A 22,638-nucleotide genomic window follows, 5' to 3' on the forward strand; every position below is an offset into this window, starting at 1 on the left:
ATTTCATTTTCTTCATTTGCCGTGGGATGTAGAACTCAAGCACGGTTGTAGAGAAGCTGCGGATTGTATGGCAGCTAACGCAGGCAAATTTCGCTCTGTTTTGAGTCCTCCGCCTCCTGAAGTTCGATAGATACTTTTAGATGATGCTAATGACGTAGCTTTGTAACTTATTTGTCCAACACGGATGCTATATATGCGCGAAATTCAGATGCCAAATTCATTATCGATATCACATTTGTAAAATGAGAAATTCAAATATTAAATTGTATATTAAACCTTTTAAAGCCAAACATACATTGGTAACATTTAAAGATATAAAGAAATTTGCAAACATGATAATTAAGAATAACCATCCAAAATTTCAGTTTATAATGACAATGGAGGCAAAATATTTTGTGCAAAATGAAACCAAAAACACATTTGAGACACCAAAACTGCTACAAGAATCGCCCTTAATGACAACCCTCAAACCTCATGTACTTGACCCATGCAAATGCAAAAATGCTCTCAAACCATAAAATCACATTATTATTCTCTTCCAGACTCGATACCCCCCGTATTATAAATCCACAACTTGTAATATACACATTCTACCGAGAAAAGAAGAAAAAAAGGGATCCATTTCAATTGTCAGTCCGACCACTTTTTCATGCTCATCAAAGCTTCGCTGGCCTGTGAGGTAAGACATCATGCAAAGACAAACAATGGGAACCTTCTCGGGGAAAGAATTGGTAATGAATAATGCTTCAACACACGGACAGGACAGATATGGATGCTGGCTTCGAAAACAGAAAGATGCTTTTTGGCATCGGACCAATATACTATGAGGAGAGCATGGATTGCAGAGCAAGCTGTTGCTGTGGCTGCAAAGATGACCAAGTTGAGGCCAATGTTGAAGCTGGCAAAGTTTGCTGCAGTTGCCTCAGTAGATTCACCATCCGACTTGCAGTTTGCTCTGTGGCTAGATCCTTACCGCATAGAACCTACAAAACAGCAACCGTCTCTAAGAGAACATACTCAGGCATATTTCATATCCACAAAAGAATCCAACTTTTGACCCTTTTAGGGTTGTTTTTTAACTTTTTACATGAAATGTGTATCTTACTTGCCAATAACATATTTTTAACACTTTTCCCACCCCTAAAAGCAAAAGAAGGGACAGGTTTGGAACAAATGAGACTAAGACTCATCCACATCCTACTTTAAAAACACAGTAGGAACGAATCTGGCTTTGACATTACCATATGAATTTTCTATTACATCAACAGAAAAAAAAAGAGGGGTAAAACAAAGGAAACTTGTTAATGAACCAATAAGACATGTATGTGCCTAAATATAGACAGCGGCAAACACTTGTGAATATGAGCCATGTTCGATAACTCATGTAAGTTCCTAGACATAGACACCTGTAAACGTAACAAAGATGAATATGCATGCTCGTGTTGGATGACTCATGTATGTGCCTAGACCAATTCCTTCGAGCATAATGTGTTGGATATTATTACTTGGTCACTCACCAAGAGCCCAAAAATCAATCATCAAACCACACAAACACATGGCTGTTGGAATTATATTACTCGTAATATCATAGAAGTTATGTAAAAAGCTTAAACAATAGGAAACATAATGATTCCAAAGTATTATAACTTATGGAATTATTTTTTTGATAGGAATAGGAGGTCTCATTAAAAACCTCCCTCATAGTTGCCTCTTGATAAGAGGCAACTAGCGGAAGGAGGAAAAGAGTACCTCAATATATTAGTAAACCCGAATTACATAAAACTATAACTTACAAAATCACCCGAATTAAAATACCAAACATAACCGCTAACAGTAAGGACATTCAGCCTATCCCCTCCTTAGCTAACTTGTCCGCCTCCCAATTACAAGCCCTAGGAATCAACCTAACCATAATATCCCTACCCGAAATTACATCCCCAATTTCCCGAACCAAAGAACTGAAGAACGAAGGAGCCTCAGTAGGCCTGAAAATCCAATCCACTGCAGTCTTACAATCACTTTCGAGAATAAGTCTTCCCTTCGACGCCCAGTCCGAATGTAGAAATAGATCAATTCCTTCTTTAATGGCTTTTAACTCAGCAAACAGAGGAGGACCAGGTCCGACAGGCTTAGAGAAATAGATCACGGTAGAGCCATTCGAATCTCTCAACAGACCTCCGATTCCACCCTGCAAACCATCACTTCTAACTGCCCCATCCACATTGAATTTATAAAAATCCGGTGGAGGTGAGTACCAGCACAGATCCTTCTTCTTCTTCTGAAAATTGACTGCTAAACCATCTGCCAGCCTTGGATCTCCTATTAGTAGATCTACCTGGATGTTAACATCAGGAAATTTAGCTAGAAACCATTTGGCCAGCCTGAATCTGCAAATGAAGAACAGTGTAGATCTCTCAAAATTCCATTTTTCAAACACCACTAGGTTCCTAGCCTTCCAAATCGACCACATAACAACACCCGGGATGAAATTCCAAATAGAAGAAGAAGCCTTCAAATCAGACCATGAACTAAGTAGAGACGGGGGATCTTTGGGCAGAACAGTAATAACCTCCCATAAATTGATGAACAAATTCCACAACTCCCAAGCTACAGGACAAAACATAAATAAATGATGAATTGTTTCTTCCTCCTTTTGGCATAAAGGACATAATAACTCTTCCAAAGGAATACCTCTTTTCTTCAATTCCACTCTAACAGCTAATTTCTGGTGAGATAATTGCCATAAAAATGTTTCAACTTTTGGGGGAGCCAATCCAGACCAAACCCATTTCTTCCACTGAAAATTTCCTCCAGAGCTTCGAATAAGAGCTGATCTACAGGCCTTAACTGAGAACAAACCATCTCCACTCCCTGACCAAATTAGGAAGTCATCAACAGCATCAATCAAGACAATATTATCAATCAAAGTCATTAACGATATCCATTGATCCAATTCCCAATCACATAAATTCCTCCTTAGACAAATATTCCAACTCCAACAATTATTATCATAACAGCCAAAGTCCACAACTTTCCCCGTTTTGTTTATCGATAAAGCATAAATCCTAGGGAATTGTTCTTTTAAGGTGGAATTATTAGCCCAAATGTCATTCCAGAATTCGATTGATCTACCATTCCCCACTTGGATCTTGGAATTGGACCTTAGACAATCCCCAATATCGTCATTTTTCTCATAATTATTCACAATTCCTCTCCATATCCATGAATCTTGCGGGTTAACAGCCTTATTAATTGAAAGAGACAAATTGGTAATATTGTGCTTGCAACAGATCATCTCCTTCCACTGAGAATGTTTATCATTTGCAAACTTCCAAACCCACTTCCCCAGAAGCACTCTATTCGCCATCGACAAATCCAGGACACCCAAACCACCCTCCTCGTACGGTTGACACACAATTTTCCAATTCACCCAATGAATCCGCTTCTTCGAGGGATCGTCCCCCCAAAGGAATTTAGCCATCAGAGAATTCAACTTTTGATTAATCTTTAGGGGGATTTTGAAGATAGAGAGGAAGAAAATTGGCAAGGACGACAAAACAGACTTCACTAATACTAATCTTCCTGCCATCGATAATGTTTTTGCTTTCCAGCCCTCTAATTTGCTATTGAACTTCTGCAGAACTGGTTCCCACAACATATCCGAATTTCTGTAAGTGCCTATCGGTATACCAAGGTATGTCATAGGAAGAGCCCCAACACCACAACCTGCGAACGTAGCCCATTCCTTTAGAACCTCCTCATCCATATTAACACCAAATAACTTGCTCTTTGATAAATTAAGTTGGAGGCCTGTCATTAAGCCAAAAATCCTCAAAACTCTCCTAATATTCATAATTTGAGCAGAAGAGTCCCTGCAGAAAAGTATTAAGTCATCTGCGAATTGTAGATGCGTCAAATGAAACTTATTTTCCGCCCTACCAACACTGAACCCTTCAAACAGAGCACAATCAGCAGCCTTAATCAACATTAGATTCAATAATTCCCCAACAATATTGAACAGCATAGGAGATAAACTGCAGCCTTGTCTTAACCCTTTCCCCATCTTGAATTCATTGGTCGGAGAACCATTGACAAGAACAGAAATTGAAGCGGAGGAGATACACAACTCAATCCAAGAAAGCCACCTATTTCCAAATCCCATAATTCTCAGGAGTCTCAACAATATCGGCCATTCCACCGAATCATAAGCCCTTCGAAAGTCCACCTTGAAAACAACACCTTTCCTCTCTTTTTTCCTCCAATCATCAATAACTTCATTAGCCAAGAAGACACAGTCCAGTAGCTGCCTTCCGGGAATGAAGGCAAACTGTGACGGACTAACCAGAACACTAATAACAGCCGCAAGCCTTCTAGCTAGAACTTTGGAAATTATTTTATACAAACTGCCAACTAAGCTTATCGGTCTGTAATCTTCTATACCTTCAGGATTTCTGGTCTTTGGAATCAACGTTAGGAATGAATGATTGACCCCGTGCTCCCAAATCCTTCCATTATAAAAGTCCTCGACAAATTTCATAATGTATGACTTCAGAGATGGCCAAAATTTCTTAAAGAAACCCATTGTGAAACCGTCTGGCCCCGGTGCTTTGGCACTGTCCGAGTGGAAGACTGCCTCCCACACCTCCTGTTCTGAGAATCTAACTTCAAGTAGCTTCTTTTGATCATCTGTCAATTTAGCAAAAGGCAAATTGATTTTGTCCACCTCTAGGGTTGTTACCGAGTTAAAATTGTCCTTGAAATAATTAAAAACAAAGCCTCTCAGCTGATCCGGTTCTGAAATAACTTCCTCAGCTACCTTCAATGAAAAAATGGTGTTAAACCTATTCCTATTCAACGCACACATGTGGAAAAACTTTGTGTTTCTATCCCCCTCAATACTCCATCTCACTCGTGACCTCTGCAGCCAAATGCTCTCCTCCTTCCTATGCAAATTCCACAACTCCTTCCTCGCAACAATCATCAAGTCCCGTTCTTGAAAGGAAGTCCCCTCTTCCTGTAGCTTCAATTCCAGACCATTAATTCTGGATTCTAATTCAGAAATAGCATCGGAAAGTCCCCTGTGATTATTCCTTGGCCAATTCCTAATAGCCTGCTTAGTTCCTCTAAGCAGTGAGAACAGACCCCTACCACCAATACCCCTCCTTAGATTTGATAATGACGATTCCACCGCCCCAACAAACCCATCTTCCTGAAGCATGTAATTATAGAACCGAAACGGCTTAGGGCCCCATTATTGCATTCTTCTACCAACAAAACTGGATTGTGATCCGAAAGGGATTTGGGAAGCATTTTTGGATCACATTTGGGAACTGATTTAAAAATGATCCACTAATCAAAATCTATCCAGCCTTACCCATGTAGTTGACTCTCTATTATTGGACCATGTAAATCGCCCCCCTACTAGCGGTAAATCCATCAAATTTGAAGACTGAATAAAAGACCTAAGCAAATCCATAGAGTGCCAATTCTGAGTAAACCCACATTTCTCCTCAGGGTCTAGATAAGCATTAAAGTCCCCCCCCAAGCAGACCGGCAAGTTGATGCTTTGAACAGCACATAAAAAATCCCTAAAAAATTCCTCTTTATCAGCCTCTACTGATGGACCATACACATTGATAATGACACATTCAAAATTGCTCATCTTAAACTTCCCTGATAATGCCATAAATCTACCACTGTTAATCTGTGCACTAACCTCAAAGTCATTCTCATTCCATAAACATATTAAACCTCCTGCCGAACCATCAGCTGGAACAAAACAGCTGCCTCTGAGCAGATTACCCCCAAGCTTTCTTGTTAATCCACTTCTACAGACATTCAATTTTGATTCTTGAAGTAGTAAAATAGCCGGCTTTTCTATAAGAACCAACCTCGACACTGCCCTGATTTTTTCAGACTTCCCAAGCCCCCTAATATTCCATGTAATAATTTTAGTTTTGACATTTAAATTAATAACATTCAACACCAAATACAATCCACAAGGTACGATCAGGAGGCCTTTCCAATCCCCAACAATTCCATCTTGAAAATCTCATCCTCTACAATTTGATTCCCCCCTATAAAGGAAATTCCCAGCATGTCACAGACTTCCCTAGTATGTTCCGCTTCCTGCCTGGCTTGAACAGAGTCTTGAGATGGCTGAGACACCTCCCTAACGTATTCCACTGACTCCCTGTCCGTGCTACCAGTCACCCTCCTATATATTCTATCATGAAATCTTACTTCCACTTCACCTTCCGAACATACACTACCCGAATGACAAGGAGCAATTCTGAACCTTCTCCTGTTCATTAGATTTGTTGATCGAGAAAAGCCCTGACCAGAATTTTTTGTAGACTCCAAACTGCTCTCCTTATCTAAGAATCCACCCTCCACCTCATGGTCAGCAGATACACTATTCCTATCCATGTCCATTTGTCTATGAGAATTTATCACATTATCCTCAATTATACTCCGCTGCTCAATAGCCTGCTCTTCGATCAATTCGACGCCCTGCTCAGCTTGTACCAATTCCTTCTCCCCCCCTGAAATTATAATCACTTGCCTAGGATTATCAACTTCTACAGGGACCAAAGGATTGACTAAATGTTATTGGGCTGGAAAATTAGTTTGTCTCCAATCCTTTTTACGTTATATGCAGGCCCAGAAGGACAGATTTTCATAGTAGAGTTTAGGGGAGACTCATTAACATCAGATTGGTTTTTTTCATCGGGAGAAGAACTTTCTCTCAGACCTAGTCCCACGTGACCTTCCACTTGGGCAGACCTATTTTCCACTAAACCTGACAGCCCACAATTGGACTTTCCTGCATTTGACTTTCTTGAAGTAGCCTGACCCTCAGTACCTCCATTCATACCACTATTATGACCATTATTCAGCCAAGAAGTAACTTTATGCACAGAAATCTCTGCAAAATCTTCTCCTTCAACTGCTCTTTCTGGAACACAGTCCTCCTCTGACTCGGAAAGGACAGAATCCCTGTTCACCTTGTTTGAAAATTTCTCTTCCATCTTCCTCCCCAGTTCATTCGGCTGGATCAACACAGACCCCATGAGAATCTTAACTTTGAAAGATCTACCATAAGAACCTACAATGACCATTTCTGGAACATCGAAGGGACTCTCCACCCTTAACAAAACCTTCGCAGACGAAAGGTCGTATCTCATCTTTGATTCTTCCTTAAAACAAATGAACCTTCCCCAATCCTTAGTGAGCTTCTCCAAGAAAGCCTCATTCCAGCACAATAAGGGCAAACCACACAGTTCTATTTGGCACAAAGCCAAAGGAACACCATTCTCATTAACTGCTGGAGCTAACCAATCGAAACACAAGGACAACACTTCCTTCTTGTTTTCCCAAGCATAAGAAAATTCATCCACAGAATTAAAAGTGATGATACAAGCCTTCCATGCATAACCCCATCTCGACACCTGAATTCCCAATCCCTCTATCTCCATGGCTTCCTTTGCCGACTCATAATCATAAGTTGGTTTCATTATTCCTGTTAATGATCGTTTCACCCACTTGAAATTGTCTGTCGCAATATGCATCTCCACACGTTCCTCACACCAGTAGCATTTCGTTTGCTGCCCTCCACCAACATCTCCGACTCTTGTTCTCTTCTCTTGTTTACATCAGACCTCGCTACTTCCTTATACGTTCTGCCATCCCTGAAGCTTTGCATCGACTTTGCCTTTAGCCCATTTGAAACCAACTCCTGCTCTCTTGACTTGAACCTCAACATACTCTTCCCATCATCAACCTCCTTCTTAGTTCCCTTCTGATACTTAGCAACCCCTACCGATAATCTCCTCCCATCGAACCATCTCCCATTCACAGACTGGATAGCTTTTTCCCTACTTTCCTCATCAATAAATTGGACAAAAGCGAATGTTGAGGACTTGTACTTTGATTTCTCTAAATACCGCGGAATGAATATTCTCACAATCTGACCATAAGGGCTAAAAAACTCTCTAAGGACTCGTCTTGAAACCCTCTTACTAAGATTGTCAATGAACACTGTCCATTCCTCAGTAGAGGCAATGGACTTTTTCGAGTTTTCTGCACTTCTCTCTCTACCTATCTCACTCATTTCTAAATTCCTATGTCAGTAACTATAACTTATGGAATTATCAAATCCTAAATGTCAAATTACATCCAAGATTCCGTTCACTCTTTTTCTATTTAATTAGTATTTCATTCACAGTACTATAACCTATCGAATTATTAAGTCCTAAGTGCCTAAAGAAATGATCCATGATACTAAATAATTGTAAGGATTACTAACTTTTAATTATTTTTCACAATCATATTCATTGGATTCCAAAATTAGCATCTGTTTAGAGTTGGTTTGTCTTTTGGAGCACTGTTTTGTTTTTTGGATGAAATGAACATTTTGATTATCCAAAAAAAAAGATGAAGCCAGAAAAATTTATGGAGAGAGTTAGAGAGAGAGAGAGAGAGTCTTTCAAAAGCAAGTTTTCTTTCGCTAATTTTAGAGAGGTTCATGGAGGAATTACTTGGTCAGCTTTCATTGATAATCTTAGCAGGAGTGTGCATCGTGGTGATTTATGGGCTCGTTTTAGTCATTTTGGTAAAGTTATTAAGGTGTTCATTCCGTTCATCAATAACAGACCGAAGTATAAGGTCAATACGTTTGCGTTCGTCCATTTCGCAAGCAAGGAGGATGAGTAATGCAGTGGAAAAGATGAACAACGTCTTGATTGTGGGAGGAGGATTTCAGTGGCTGTAGCCAAATATCAGAAACTATCTGGGTCAAAGAGGTAGATAGATGGGAGGGTTGATGGGGTAAGTAGTGGTGGTATCAATGGGGAAAAGGTTGGAAGATTGCCTTCTCCAGATGGAAGGATGAGGAAGATGGAGATGCTGGATAAGTTTCATGATGGTAGGTCATATAAGGATGCAGTTGTTGGGATGCTTAAAGAGTCAGAGGATGTGCAAGAAGGAAGTCATTTTAATTCGTAGGAGTCGAAAAACACTAAGGATGTTTTTATCCCGGTGGAGGATAGGGTCTGGCTGAGATCATCACTTATTGGTATTTGCAAAGATATTTTTGAATTTCATGTTGTGCAGAAAGCATTAAGGAATGACGGCATCAACGTAAAGGTTGTGAGGTGAGGCTTTGCTAAGAATGCGTGTCTGGTTGTGTTCCAATCGGTGGAGGAGAAGAATTTAGCGATTGAAGGAAAATGGGAAGCTTTGTCTTTTTGGTTTGAAAGGTTGGAGCCTGTTTTGGATGTGGAAAGCATACCCAGAGCTTTTGCACGATCTCCATGATAGGAGTTCCTTTAAATTGCTGATTCGTTCCGTTCTCCACTAGGGTGGTATCCAGGTGGGGTAAATTATTGAAAATCAAAGATGAAACTGCTCAGAGAGTTGATTGTAGAGTTGCGCAGATGCTTCTCAGGGTTGTTAGTCCTTTTGACATCCCTGATCATACTACCATTACTACGAATAGAAGGAAATTTTTGATAAAAATTAAGGTTGATGGTGGGGATGATTTCTTTCCTGAATTTTCAGAAATGGCTGAAGAGGATGTTCCAGAAGATCCTTGGGTGGAGAGATCCTCCGTTTGGAGTCCAGAGGATGTTCAGGCGCAGCATGGATGTCAGTGGGTTGTCAGGAAATGTCAGAAACCCATAATAGGGTGCAGGAATGGGTCCTAGGTTCACAACTTGGTAATATCACAGAATCCGAGAAAGTTGTCTCCTCTCAGCATGAAAAGTCAAAAGGCCTTTTTGAAAGTGAGAGAAGCGGGAAAAGTACGGTGGGATCTCTATAAGCAGGACAAAGTTGACCAGGAGATTGGGCTTCATATAGGGCTTGGAGAACATCGGTTGAGTGGCCTGGATCAAGAAAATTGCCAATTAACTATGGGCCGACTTTCTTTTTCACCAGTTACAGTTAAGGATTTAGTAAGGAATGAAGATGGAGGGTGGTCTGCGGTTGGTTTTAAGTTGATAAGTTCAAGAGCTGGTTCACAAACATGTTCTGCAAGTTCTTTATCCATGAAGATTGCTCCGGTTGGAAGGAAATTCATCAAAAGTCACAAGAAAATTTATTGTAGGTCGAAGGATAGAAAGATCTGGAATCAGGTTGTGCAGGATTGGAAGGAGAATCCACGAGGGGCATTCAAGGGTGATTTGGGTAGAGCTTTAATTTCTAGAGGTTGTCTTTCTGAAATTTCAGAGGTTGTTGGTTGTTCGGTTAAGGATATGTACAGGTCTAGGGCGAACAGACCTTTCAGGAGACTTAAAAGGTCTCTCATTAGGGAAGCAGTAGATCATGCTAGTGTTGATACAGTATCCTCTTCAGCTTTTCCTTTGCTGTTGGAGGAAGCAATTGCTACATGAGAAATTAGTAAGATATTGGGAATACCTTTCAAAGAGGGGAAGGAAGCTTTCTACATAAGATTGTTGAATTGGAGAAAGGGTTGAGTGGGGCTACTTGACCTCGAGCTATGTCCTTGGGCTATTTTGGGTTATATTTATTTTGAGTATCATGACTAAGCTAAGTATCTTGTCTTGGAACGTTAGGCGGTTGGGTAAAAAAGAGAAACATAGGGCTGTGCAAAAACTTGTTTATGAGAAAAAACCATTGGTTCTTTTACTTCAAGAAACAAAACTTGAAAAGCTACCAAGATCTTTTTTAAGGAGAAGTGGTTTGAATAGGCTGCAAGGGTTCGTTGAGTCACCAGCTATAGGCTCATCTGGTGGTATCTTAAGTTGTTGGGATGATAGTACTTTGAGGTAGAAGATCAGCATATTCATAGGAGGTTTATTGTTGTCTTTGGAAAGTTCAAGTCCAACAATCTTAGATGTGGTTTCATAAACGTGTATGGTCTGTCTGTGGAGGAAGAGAAGGCTGGTTTTTTCGATGAACTGGAAATGTTTTTAAGCGGGTTCAGTATCCCTTTGTGTGTGGGTGGGGATTTCAATGCCTACTTAAATGAAGAGGAGAAGTTAGGTAGAGCTCAGAACAGGAATTCATTGCAGATTTTCAATCACTTTGTTCAGCAATCGGGGCTTATTGATTTGCCACTTGTTGGGGGGAATTTTACCAAGAGCAGTAATCGGGAGTTGCCGACTTTTGTAAAATTAGACAGGTTTCTGGTGAATTCTAATTTCTTAGCAGAATTCTCCGGTATCAACCAGTTTCTATTGCCTAAATCTATCTCCGATCATAATGCAATTATTTTGGAGATTGGGGAAGAAAATTGGGGTAAGAGACCCTTTAGGCTGTTTAGCTATTTAATGAATGAGGATGGTTTGAGAAGATGGTTTTAAGAAGATGTTGTTGAGTCTATTAAGGCGTTCAAGGAAGAGAAGTCAAATGCTGGAATTTTTAACATTCTCAGGAATACAAAGACTGCTATTAAGAGCTGGTATGGGGATAGAAAACAATTTCCTCGAGTGGATATTTCTGTGCTACAAGACAAAATTCATCAGATTGAAATGAGGATGCAACAAAATCTGTCTCCCAATGTTGTTGTCAATTCGACAGAGTTGAGGCTCTTGAGAAATGAACTTTGGAGACTTCTCAGAATCGAGGAGCAAATTTGGGTTCAAAATTCGAGAGAAGTGGGTTAATGGTGGAGAACGTAATTCTAAGTACTTTCACACTTGCGCATCCATTAGGAGAAGGCAGAATTCTCTGCTTGCTCTCAATGTTGATGGTGTCATACCAAGGATCCAGGTACTATCAAGTCCAGTGTCAGGGAACATTTCTTTAAAGCTTTTAATTGTTGTTCAACATTGGAAGTGGAGGATATTAAGTTGGACTTTTCGAGAATTTCTATGCAGCAGAATCTTTTGTTAGAGGAGTTTACAGAAGATGAGATTTGGGAGACTATTAATTCTTGCGACAGTGATAAAGCCCCTAGGCCAGATGGGTTGAATATGGGATTTTTTAAGAAGTTCTGGTCTATTTTAAAAGGTGATATATTGAAGTTTTTCCACAATTTTTATTTAGGAAAGGAGTGGGAGCATGGCATTAACCATTCTTTCTTAACTCTCATCCCGAAAGGCTCTAATGTTGGTAGCTTAGATAATTTCAGACCTATTTCCCTTGTAGGTGGGATGTATAAGATCCTTTCTAAGTGTCTTTCGAGAAGGATGAGATGTTGCGTCAATGATATTATCAGTGAGACTCAATTTGCTTTTATTCCTGGGAGACAAATTTTGGATTGTTCTTTTATTGCTAATGAAGGAATTGATTTATGAAGGAAGAAAGGGTTGAAGGGTTATGTATTTAAAGTAGACTTCAAGAAGGCTTATGACTCGGTAGATTGGGATATTCTATTCAAAGTTATAGCTAAGATGGGGTTCGGTTCAAAATGGTGTAGCTGGATTCGAATGTGTGTTTCCACTGCTTCGGTATCAGTTTTGGTAAATGGGGTTCCAACTGCTGAATTTCCTATGGCTAGAGGCCTCAGACAGGGCTGTTCCCTATCCCCTTTCCTTTCCAACTTTGGTAGGACATTTTCCTGCGAGTACTTGGGGTTGCCTCTTGGTGCTAAGAGAAATTCTATGTTGTTGTGCAATCCGGTAGTTCAAAAGTTTCATTTGAAGCTAGCCAGATGGAAGGCGAAGACTTTATCAATGGCAGGGAGGCTGGTTTTACTGAAGGCAGTTTTGGGTTCCCTTCCTATTTATTTCATGTCCATGTTCAAGATTCCTTCATCGGTGATTGTCAAGCTAAATTCCATCATGGCCAGATTTTTGTGGGAGGAGGAGTTGAGGCCAAAAAATCCATCGGGTTAATTGGACAAAAGTGTGTTCTGGAAAAAGTGTTGGTGGTCTTGGTGCTTTGGACATTAGTTATATGAATAGAGCTCTATTAGGGAGATGGTCTTGGAGGTTTGCTAATGATAAAGAGTCAGTGTGGAAGAAGGTTATCTGGTGTAAATATAATCTGGATCCCAGTTTTCTGACGTTTAACGAGAAACTTCCTTCACATGCTTCTTGGATTTGGAAATCGATGGTCCATAACCATTTCAAGCAAGATCAGTTTGGAGCTAAGTTTCGAAGTAAGTTTAAAGTCTGCGTAGGGGACGGAGGGAGCATCAGATTTGGCTTGATAGTTGGGCACATGATTCCCCTCTTAAAGTGGTCTTTCCCAGAATGTTTGCGTTGTCTATAAACAAGAATGGGAAGCTTATTGAGTTTGGGGAGTTTCGGTCAACAGTGTGGTCTTGGCATATTCATATGAGAAGGAATTTGAGTGATTGGAAATTGTATCAGTATGCTGATTTAATGGCTTTGATCCATAATATCACTCTTTCTCAGGAGTTATCAGATGGGTTGGTTTGGTGTGGGAATGGGGAAGGAGTCTATACTGTCAATTCGTGTGTTAAGTCTTGTTGTCCTGCTAGTACAGCAGATCCTTTTTGGAAGAAATACGTTTGGAGGGGTTTAGTGCCTCCTAGAGTGGAGGTCTTTTTGTGGCAAGTGGTGTTGCAGAGACTACCAGTAAAACTTGAGTTACAGAGGAGAGGAGTCGCAACTATTGTTGATGTTGCTTGCCCTTTGTGTGAAAAGGCGGATGAAACCTCATCACACTTATTCTTTTCTTGCTTGGTGGCGTGGTCCTTATGGAACAAATTTATGAGTTTTTGGGGAGTTTCTTCAGTTTTTCAAGTCAATGCTCAAAGTTTTATGGTTGCTTGGAATGAATTGGTTCCTAACTCTAAAATTTGGTCCTTCATTCCGGGGGTGGTTCTATAGACAATTTGGAAATGTAGGAATGTTGTTGTGTTCGAGGGGGGGAGGGTAGATCAGATTGATCTATTCTTTATGGCAAGATGTAGGTTTGCTGCTTGATTCTTAGCTTACTACAAGGTTGTATCTATTCCTAAGGACTCTCTAATCTGTGACCCTTCACTTGGGGATTGTTGCTCTTTCTCAAGCTCTCCTATTATCAAAATTGTGTCTTGGTCTCACCCTCCAAAGGGCTTCATTAAGTTGAATGTTGATGCGGCAGTGACTGCAGACTGGAGGAACAGTGGTGTTGGGGGCATCCTAAGAGTTCACGATGGTTCGGTGTTGGGTTCCTTTCAAGAGACTGTTGGTCCAGGTCCTCCTATTTTGATAGAACTTAAGGCTATTAAGAAAGGGTTATCCTTCTTTGCTTCGATTCAGCAGAGTTTTAAGAACATGTTAATTGTTGAATCAAACAGTAAATTAGCAGTGGAATGGGTCAAGAATATCGACCGTTGTCCCTATGTGTACTTAGACATTGTGACAGCTATTGTCGATAAGATTAGAGGTTTGAATGGTAGTATTAGATGGGTTGCTAGGTCAGCCAATGTTGAGGCTGATAGTTTAGCTAAGGCTGGGATTGGATAGACACGATGTTTTCGTTTGGTTGATTGGGTTATCTGTTAGGGTTTGGGTTGGTTATCGGCAAGAGAGACTGTATGGTTGTTTTTAAGTTTTTGTAATTTGTGGTTATAAATGAATTATTTAGGCACTCTTTTCCCCCTTCCGCTGATTAAGGAGCACCTTGTGATCCTTTAATCATGAAGGGGGTTTTTAACAAGGCCTATCATTCCAATCAAAAAAAAAATTAGCATGTGTTTCAAGAAGAGTTTAATGCGGTAACTTGAAATTTACCTCAGCAAATATTGCAACTATCTTAGGAAGATACTGATGGTTGGGACCCAATACATCGTTGTCCGACCTGAAAACACATTACATTGTTTGTAATGAGAAGTAACAGCACATTTAGACGAAGAAATTGTGGAAATCAGATCAGAAAGCTGAATTACCTCTCTACCATTGAACAAAGCTGTTCGTGAACAACTTTGGCTTCTATCAGATCACCTTTTATAGGCAAGCAGTTTAACCATGCAGGAACAACCTACCAAACACAAATGGGAGGGCTCAAAGCAAGCCAAGATAGAGCACAATTGAAGCAGCAAAATAAGTATAATGACATACAAAACCAGAGCACTACTTCGTTCAAAAAAGCTTGCAAATTTTATTCAAAAAATTATGATCGCAGAATAACTGCAATCTATCTGAAATTGTAGAATGGATTTAGCCAGAAAAGGTATTCAGTCTTGAACAATAGCTTAGGGAAAGCATATGTTTAGCCCAAAGGACAAACCATCGCCGTTCATATCAAGACAACTCATCAACATGGAAAACAATTTTATTATCTGCCATACCTGAGTTGCATCAATACTGTCCCGATGGAACAGCCATATTTTTCCCAAAGCAGAAACGGCATTATCGTATGCCATCACGTTTTCAGATTGCAAAGCATTGGGATGCCGTATTACAGCATTTAACCTTGATAGAGCCTCTGGAAAATGTAAAAAAACATATGTTAATTCTGAAAAATAAAATAAAACACCTTATTAACAATTATGCAAAACTTACCTCCAGCAAGTGGCTTAAATACAGGTCCACCAAACTCCGTACAAATGCCAAGTCCATACACTGCTGCCTGAACATTAATCATGTAATTGAATTACAAACTCAACAATAAAAGGTGTATTAGATACTATAAAAAAAAAAGGTGTATTAGATATTCAGAAGAACGTATATACCTGTCGCACATCTGGGCTCTCATCATTGCAAGCCTCCAATATGAAAGGAAGATATGTGTCATAATACCTGTTTCAACAACGTTACAGCAATTGCATCAATTGACAATTCTCTATGGTGATAATTAGTATATAAATTCATGCAGCGTACTTTATAGCTGCCTCACGACACTGCTCTGCAACATCATCAAAAATACAAATTGCAATTCTTCTTTCTTCAGCTGTCTTATCCCTACCCTGTATTTAAGACACATACATGAGAGAGATGAGAACAAATTAGCACAGAAAAAATTCTTTTGGCTGTTCCTCGAGAACTGTAATCTGATATTTGAAACAGAGAATGTTCTGAGAACTTACCCACATAGGTGTAAGATAAGAAGATAGCTCATCAAAGAAAGGCAAGAAAGAGGCTTTAAACGTTTTGACCAAAGATCCCAAGATCTCACCTACCTGGAAGCAGTGTGTTCATGAAGTAAAGAAAGAATGAAGCAAAATTGTTCCCAAAAAAAAAACCTTATGCACTTAATAAGACAAAAAGGAGGAAGCATTATGGTTACAGAAAAAGAAAATGTATGCACACTACACCGTAGATTTTATATGAAGACTTACTTGATCAAAAATTTCTTCCTCTTGCTCATTTTCCTCTTTTATCAGCTCTCCTTCCTCAGCATCAAAGTCTTCAGCTTTGGCTCTTTCAGCTCTCTCCCTTTTCCTGCTTGCACTAGCTGTGATCACTTGTTTTATCTCGTCCACAATAGATCTAACCTGACTTTCATCCAGAAGTGTACCAGAGATCTGAAAAAATGCACAGAATTTTTATGAGTTACGCACTTTATATAATATACAATAACAAAGAGACATAGGCTGATTAGACTAAAGAACAACCCTGGTCAAAGGTATTATACATGTCAATTAAAATAAATGGAGCATAAAGGTCATGAATGGAACTCTGAAATAATACTCTCTGGATAGCTTAAATATTCATGTCAACTAAAAAAGAGATTAAAAAACACCTAAAGATATTGGCTATCAAATGAGGATTGCTACTTATTGAGGAAATAGGATCTGTTCCATTTCGAAGGATTATTCTTGAATCGGATTCTCTTAATACTTTGAAGTGGATCAAAAGCCCGGGTCAATGTACTCCAATGTTTGAGTCTTTGGTGAAAGATATTGCTTCTATTGTGGAAGGTCAAGATATTATAATTAGGCATATTCTGAGAGCTGCCAATTGGGAAGCTGATATGTTAGCTAAAGATGGAATAGGTTGATTAATAGGTTGTGTGTCTGGGTTGTTGTGTTGTTGTGAGTTGTTTGTATTAGGGCAGGGTGTTTTGTTTTCAGTCTTATGCTGTAAGAGAAGGTTGTTAGGATCAGGCTTTGTATTATTGTTCTGTTAATAAAATTCAGAGGCACTCTTTTCCTCCTTCCTTCATGTTACTACTGTAACATGGAGGTTATGAAGGGGGTTTTTAATGAGGCCTACTTACATTTCTATAAAAAAAAATGAAAGCTTCAGTTTAGGAACTAGTTCAAGTTATAGCCGCTATTGAAATACCATATTAAGTTCAAGTAGTTTCTATTTTTCATTTATTTAAATATAATTTCACTTCTAATTATCTGTTGCCCCATAACGTTAACTAACTACCGAAGCAGTATAATTTCAAACAGATGGCAACAAACAGAAAAGACACTGTATAGTTAAGTTCATTTCTTAATAGAACAAACCTGTATGCATTCATTCAACGCATCCAACATGCTTGCACAAATTTCTGTATCAGGTTCCTGCAAGAAAGAATATGACAACTTAAGGACTTCATGTAAAACAAGCAACACATCGACGAAGCAATTAGAGCTTCAATAAAAGAAAAATATTAAAGCTAAAACAACAATAACCTTATGTAATGCCTCCACCAAAGCCGGAACGATGTAGTCAGACAATTGCTTTACATAGGTCTCATTACGCCCTTGAGCCATTCCCTTCTCCACAGCTAATTTTGCTGAACGCAGTAACTCCGGCATGGCTAGAAATAAATTTGAAAAAAAAGGGCAACAATAGAACTAACATAAGCCTTACCTTGACAAAGAATGATTCAAACCAGAAAGAGAAGTGTATACTTATACCTGAAACAGCAGCTTTTCTAACTTCCTCGTGGAAGTAAAATTTAAGAAGAGGAACTAGAGTTGGAGCAACCTGCATAATATGTTCAACTTTTTTTAGTATTAATATTGCTAGAAAGTCAAGAAAATAACCTGATACCAGTATAATGAATTGAAACAAACCTGATCAATCCATGGAAAAAATCCTTCCTTCAACTCATCAGCATAGCAACATAGCATGTTACATGCTGTAGCCTTTTCCTCTAGAACACTAGTCTTGATCCCAATTCTTTTGTCCCCAAGTGTAATGGTTTCCATACTGTACAACACCAATATAATCTTACTACAATATCAAATAACAGTGCAAACAACATGCCACAGTAACAGGCCAACCATAAACCATACACAAACACAGCCAAGGCCAAGACTCAGTGCGGCTAGTATTGTGTGTGCACATGCTAACTTGTGTGCATGTGTGAGTTTCACTGTTTCTGCATAACAGAGAAGAAAAGAGAGGCAGTCGACTTTTCCAAATCTATACAAATGACTGAGGAGGGTATACAAATATAAATGCATGAATCAAGGCTTATGTTACTTATTAACACAATATATTAGCTAAAGAAGTAACAAAGTATAACCTTTCATCATCAGAGTCCTCAATGTCATTATCTGAATCTGCAGACGTAATAGTTACATCTGGCTTAAGTTTAGCCGACTGAAGAAGGGGAGGCATGACAACACTCATGTAAGGGAGGAAGTCCTGTCCCAAACACTTGCAGAGTCTAGCCCATGCCTGTCACATGGACAATATCATCATAAGCAAGGATGACCAAACATGCAAAAGATACGATATTTTTATGTATTTTGGTGCTATGGACATACTTGCAGCATGTAACTTGTTGTTGGATCATCGGTTTCCATTTGGGATCCTTGCAATGACAAAAGCACTTCCATGACCTTGTAAGAAGAGAAGGAAAAAAACAGTAAGATAAAAGTACTTCTATTACTGATGGAAGAACATACAAGATATTCAACAGTTGGAGTTCAATATAACTGTAACTATGTAATGAAAATAAAGCAAAGAACAATGAGAAAAACAAAAACAAAAGTACATGAAACAAGTTACATAAGGCACAGGTCTGCTCATAAGCAAAAAGTGTGGTTGATACCAAAAATACAGAAGTGTACAACAACAATTATGCATTAAGCTTTTTCAGGTAAAGATCACATATTAACATTAAAGACAAAATGGAAATAAAGTACTCATAGTCATTTAATAAAGAGAGACTTTATTTTGGCAAGTATAAAGAGAGACTTGACTTAGGGCTCTTTATCAACAGGAAATTCAAAAGAAAAGGGGAACAAAACCAAGAACTGATGAAAAATTGTGGACATTAATGGAGATCCACAACCAGGTGCTGTAGTCAGAATTCTTGGACAGGGGCAGGCAATTATAAAATTAAAAAACTGGTTTGGCTCCGCAACAAATATATCAGGAATGCGCATGACTGCAAGCAATCGAATTTCTTAGGTTGTTACTGAGTTCAAGTTTGATATAATCAAGAGAAAAAGTCAATAATAGATCAACCTGATGGGACCCTCCTTCAAATTGATATCTAACCCACCACAATCATTTTCAAGGATCAAGAAATGCCTACTCTTTTCTAAGTCTAGAGAAGGGAAGGTGCATACATGCTTCAAACTACACCATTGCAAACTTGCAGTTCATAACAAATGTCAAATGATATCACTGAACTCAAATAGCTCAAAGTTGTACCATCAATCCATGACTTTTTGAGATAAAAATAAATAAACTATAAGGGTAAAAGTAATCAACTTGAAACAGAAAAAGGTGTTTCTACACGCAAAACCCACCTGCTTAGCATCATCTCTGAACTTCTCTTTTCCAACAGCCATGCCAACGAGACTAATACACTCCATGGATTTGGCACGTAGCATACGATTAGATTTATCAGTTGCATTCACCAAGATAGCTTTCAGGTAAGGCATAACTGCATCATAATATTTTTGGAATTGCTCCTGCAACCCCCAATTTATTGAACTGAGTCATCCATATAAGAGATACAAATTAATGCTGCGTCTAGCTTTATTTTGGGTAAAATTATACCTGAGATGAGTCAGCCACTGATGCCAAAGCAGTCAGGGCACCTTCTTGCACCATTTGTTTCCCATTCTGCATGATATATTTCAAATTTAGACAACAATAATCTCCTTAAAACAAAGTAAATTGATGCCTTAGCATTTTAACTTCTTTCTCATACCTGTAAAAGTACAAGCAATTTACTAACTATTCCATCCAAGTATGGTGTTAAAATTTCCGGAGTGCAGTTCTCACTGAAGTTGAGTACAGCTGAAGCAGCATGGGCCTGTTTAGACACAAATTACAGAACAAAACAAACTGTTAACCATATTAAACAATAAATGTTGAAGTAAAAGAAGAAAAAAAAGAGAAAACTGACATTATAACAAGAATACTAGAGCATAAGCTAGTTTAGTTCAGTTCAATTCCTTGTTGTAGGAAAGTTTTATCCATCTATAAACTGGAACTATCATTACGTCAATATCCACATGAAGACTTGAAGATGATTTTTCTCTATTATCCATAAAATATTTCAAGCAATTACACCTATGTAGAATCGACTTTCCAATGAATTGTTTCCCTTCCCAGTCAGTTATGAGGCTCTTACAGACACATCCACCATTTCAGATACTAATCTGTATAGATGCTAGCAACACTTACATTCAAGTTCTGTTCTATCTTTCAAGAATCATGAAATCAAATGTGAGAAACAAATCTTTACTAACTTTCAAAAGCATAACCTAGAATCATTAAAGCAAAATCATACAACTCTGACTAACCTGTACTCGTGGATTCTGGAAATCATCCATAGCACCAGCTAGCGCTGGCAATACTCTTTGGTGATATTGGTTCTGCAAATCTGGACCCAGGTCGGTAGACAATTGCCCGATTGCATTAATAGCTGCCCACCTCACACGGGATGAGAATCATGAAAGGAGTTCAGGACCATAGAAACCACTTGTTCCAAATTTTTAATCATCACCTGCAAGTGTAGAAACAAATGAAAATTTATAAAAAGGAACATCTTCCTAACTTTTTACTTCAACTGCAGCATCTATGTACTGTAATACCATATTTTTTCTTTCAAACATAAACTAATTCCCATGAAAAAGCTATGCCATTAGGCTATGGAAAAGATAATAGGAATCCACATATACTACACAAAGTTCCATCCAATTGTTAGTGAGCAGAAAACACAATGAACCAAAATGAACAAGTAAATAGGGTTGGGACTAATGTCAAGGCCATGCTAACAACCATTGCAGCATAAGACATATCTTAAAACACATTAGACATATTGAAATATTATGTATACCTTAGCACAGCCTTCGGCAATCTGAGCAAGGGCAATCAACGCAGCATGGTGCTTTTTCCACTCAGGTGCAGCCAAATAAGCCGGCAACTTCTCTGATGCAACGGGAACAATAGTGTTTCCACCCAAAGAAATTGCCAATCGATCTAAACACTCCTGCCCGACACTGTAATTGCTTGATTCTCCAGCATCCTCGTCCTCGGTTTCTGCAGTGTGCCATGCTGCATCATCCTCGATATCCAACAGCATTTTCATTAGTATTGCAAATAGCCTATTAATAAATTGTGGCAACTTCCTCATCATTCCTGGTGCACGCTCCCTTGATTCTGCTAATGTAACCACGAACTCAATCGCCAAATGCCGAGTACCTTCCTCAAGCGATTCAGCCTCTGCTATCTGCAACATTGATCCCACCACGTCCACAAGCTGTCTTCTAAGAAACCGTGGCTCAGTCCCGGCCAACTCAATCAACAACTCAAGGGCCTCTTGTGCAGTGGCCTCGTTCCCGTTATTTAAAGCCTCTGTCAACGTTCTCATCATTGCTGGCAACAAATCTTGAAATCTATCTCGATCAGATGAACTGTCTAAACACTGAATAAAGTTTATTACCGCATTCAAAGCAGCAATTTTGACATCGGGATTAGTACTTTCACTCAAACATCTCAAGAACACAGCGTGTAGATCCTTTATAAAAGGAGTCAACACATCCCCGATATACTGACTCAACTGTGCAAATATCAAAAACGCAGATTCCTGCAATTTAGGGGAATCCGAAGAAACACACTGAAACATAAACGGCAAGAGCTCCGGCCAGCCATTCTCGGGCAAAATACCGGAAGCGAGCTCCGCAACAGTATCGCATAACTTTTTCGACAAATTTTTGGCACTGTCCACTTGGATTTGAGACAAAAGCACGGATTTGATCGAGGACTGAGTACTAATGTTGAGGCGAGGCCAGATATAAGAGTCGTCACGCGTCAACAACTTGCGGAGGAGAATAGCGGCCATGGTGCGAGTCTCGGGTTGATTGCATACTTGGAGGAGATGTGCGAGGCGGAGACAGAGGGTGTCGGGGTCAGATTGCTTGCATAGATTAAACAATGCCTCGGCGTGAGAACGTTGCTGGTTCGAGGATGACATCAAGTGGGAGACTAGGGTTTCAAATGGAGCTGGGTCGGGTCCCAAGACGAGGGCGAGCTGCGATTGCTGGTCCATGGCGGAGGAGGAGAGGAGATGGTGGATTGATTCCCTAGTCGCCTCCTTTGATATGGTTTATGTAATTTCGCTCTTGTGAGGGTGAAAATGAGGGATTTTAAGAGAGAGAGAGAGACAACTAGGGCTGATTAGCTGTAATTTTACGTGTCATGATGATTAGGGTGAGTGCCCACCTCTTTTTTCTTCTTCTCATTTTTGGAGGGAAAATTAAAATACCCAACATAAAAGGTAAATTACAAATATATATTCTTAAATTAATTCTTTCTTTTGATTAATTTTTGAAATATCATTCTCAAAAATAATAAATTAAATGTGAAA

The 22,638-nt window shown here is 39.2% G+C and overlaps 1 pseudogene; it reads right to left on the bottom strand.

Annotated features, from left to right (window-relative positions):
• Positions 1–538: 538 nt before the first annotated feature.
• On the bottom strand, positions 539–22,350 carry LOC120182534 (annotated as a pseudogene).
• Between the last annotated feature and the right edge of the window lie 288 nt (positions 22,351–22,638).

The sequence above is a fragment of the Hibiscus syriacus genome, unplaced genomic scaffold (assembly GCF_006381635.1).
Source record: "Hibiscus syriacus cultivar Baekdansim isolate YM2019G1 unplaced genomic scaffold, ASM638163v2 tig00112686_pilon, whole genome shotgun sequence".
Taxonomy (NCBI): domain Eukaryota; kingdom Viridiplantae; phylum Streptophyta; class Magnoliopsida; order Malvales; family Malvaceae; genus Hibiscus; species Hibiscus syriacus.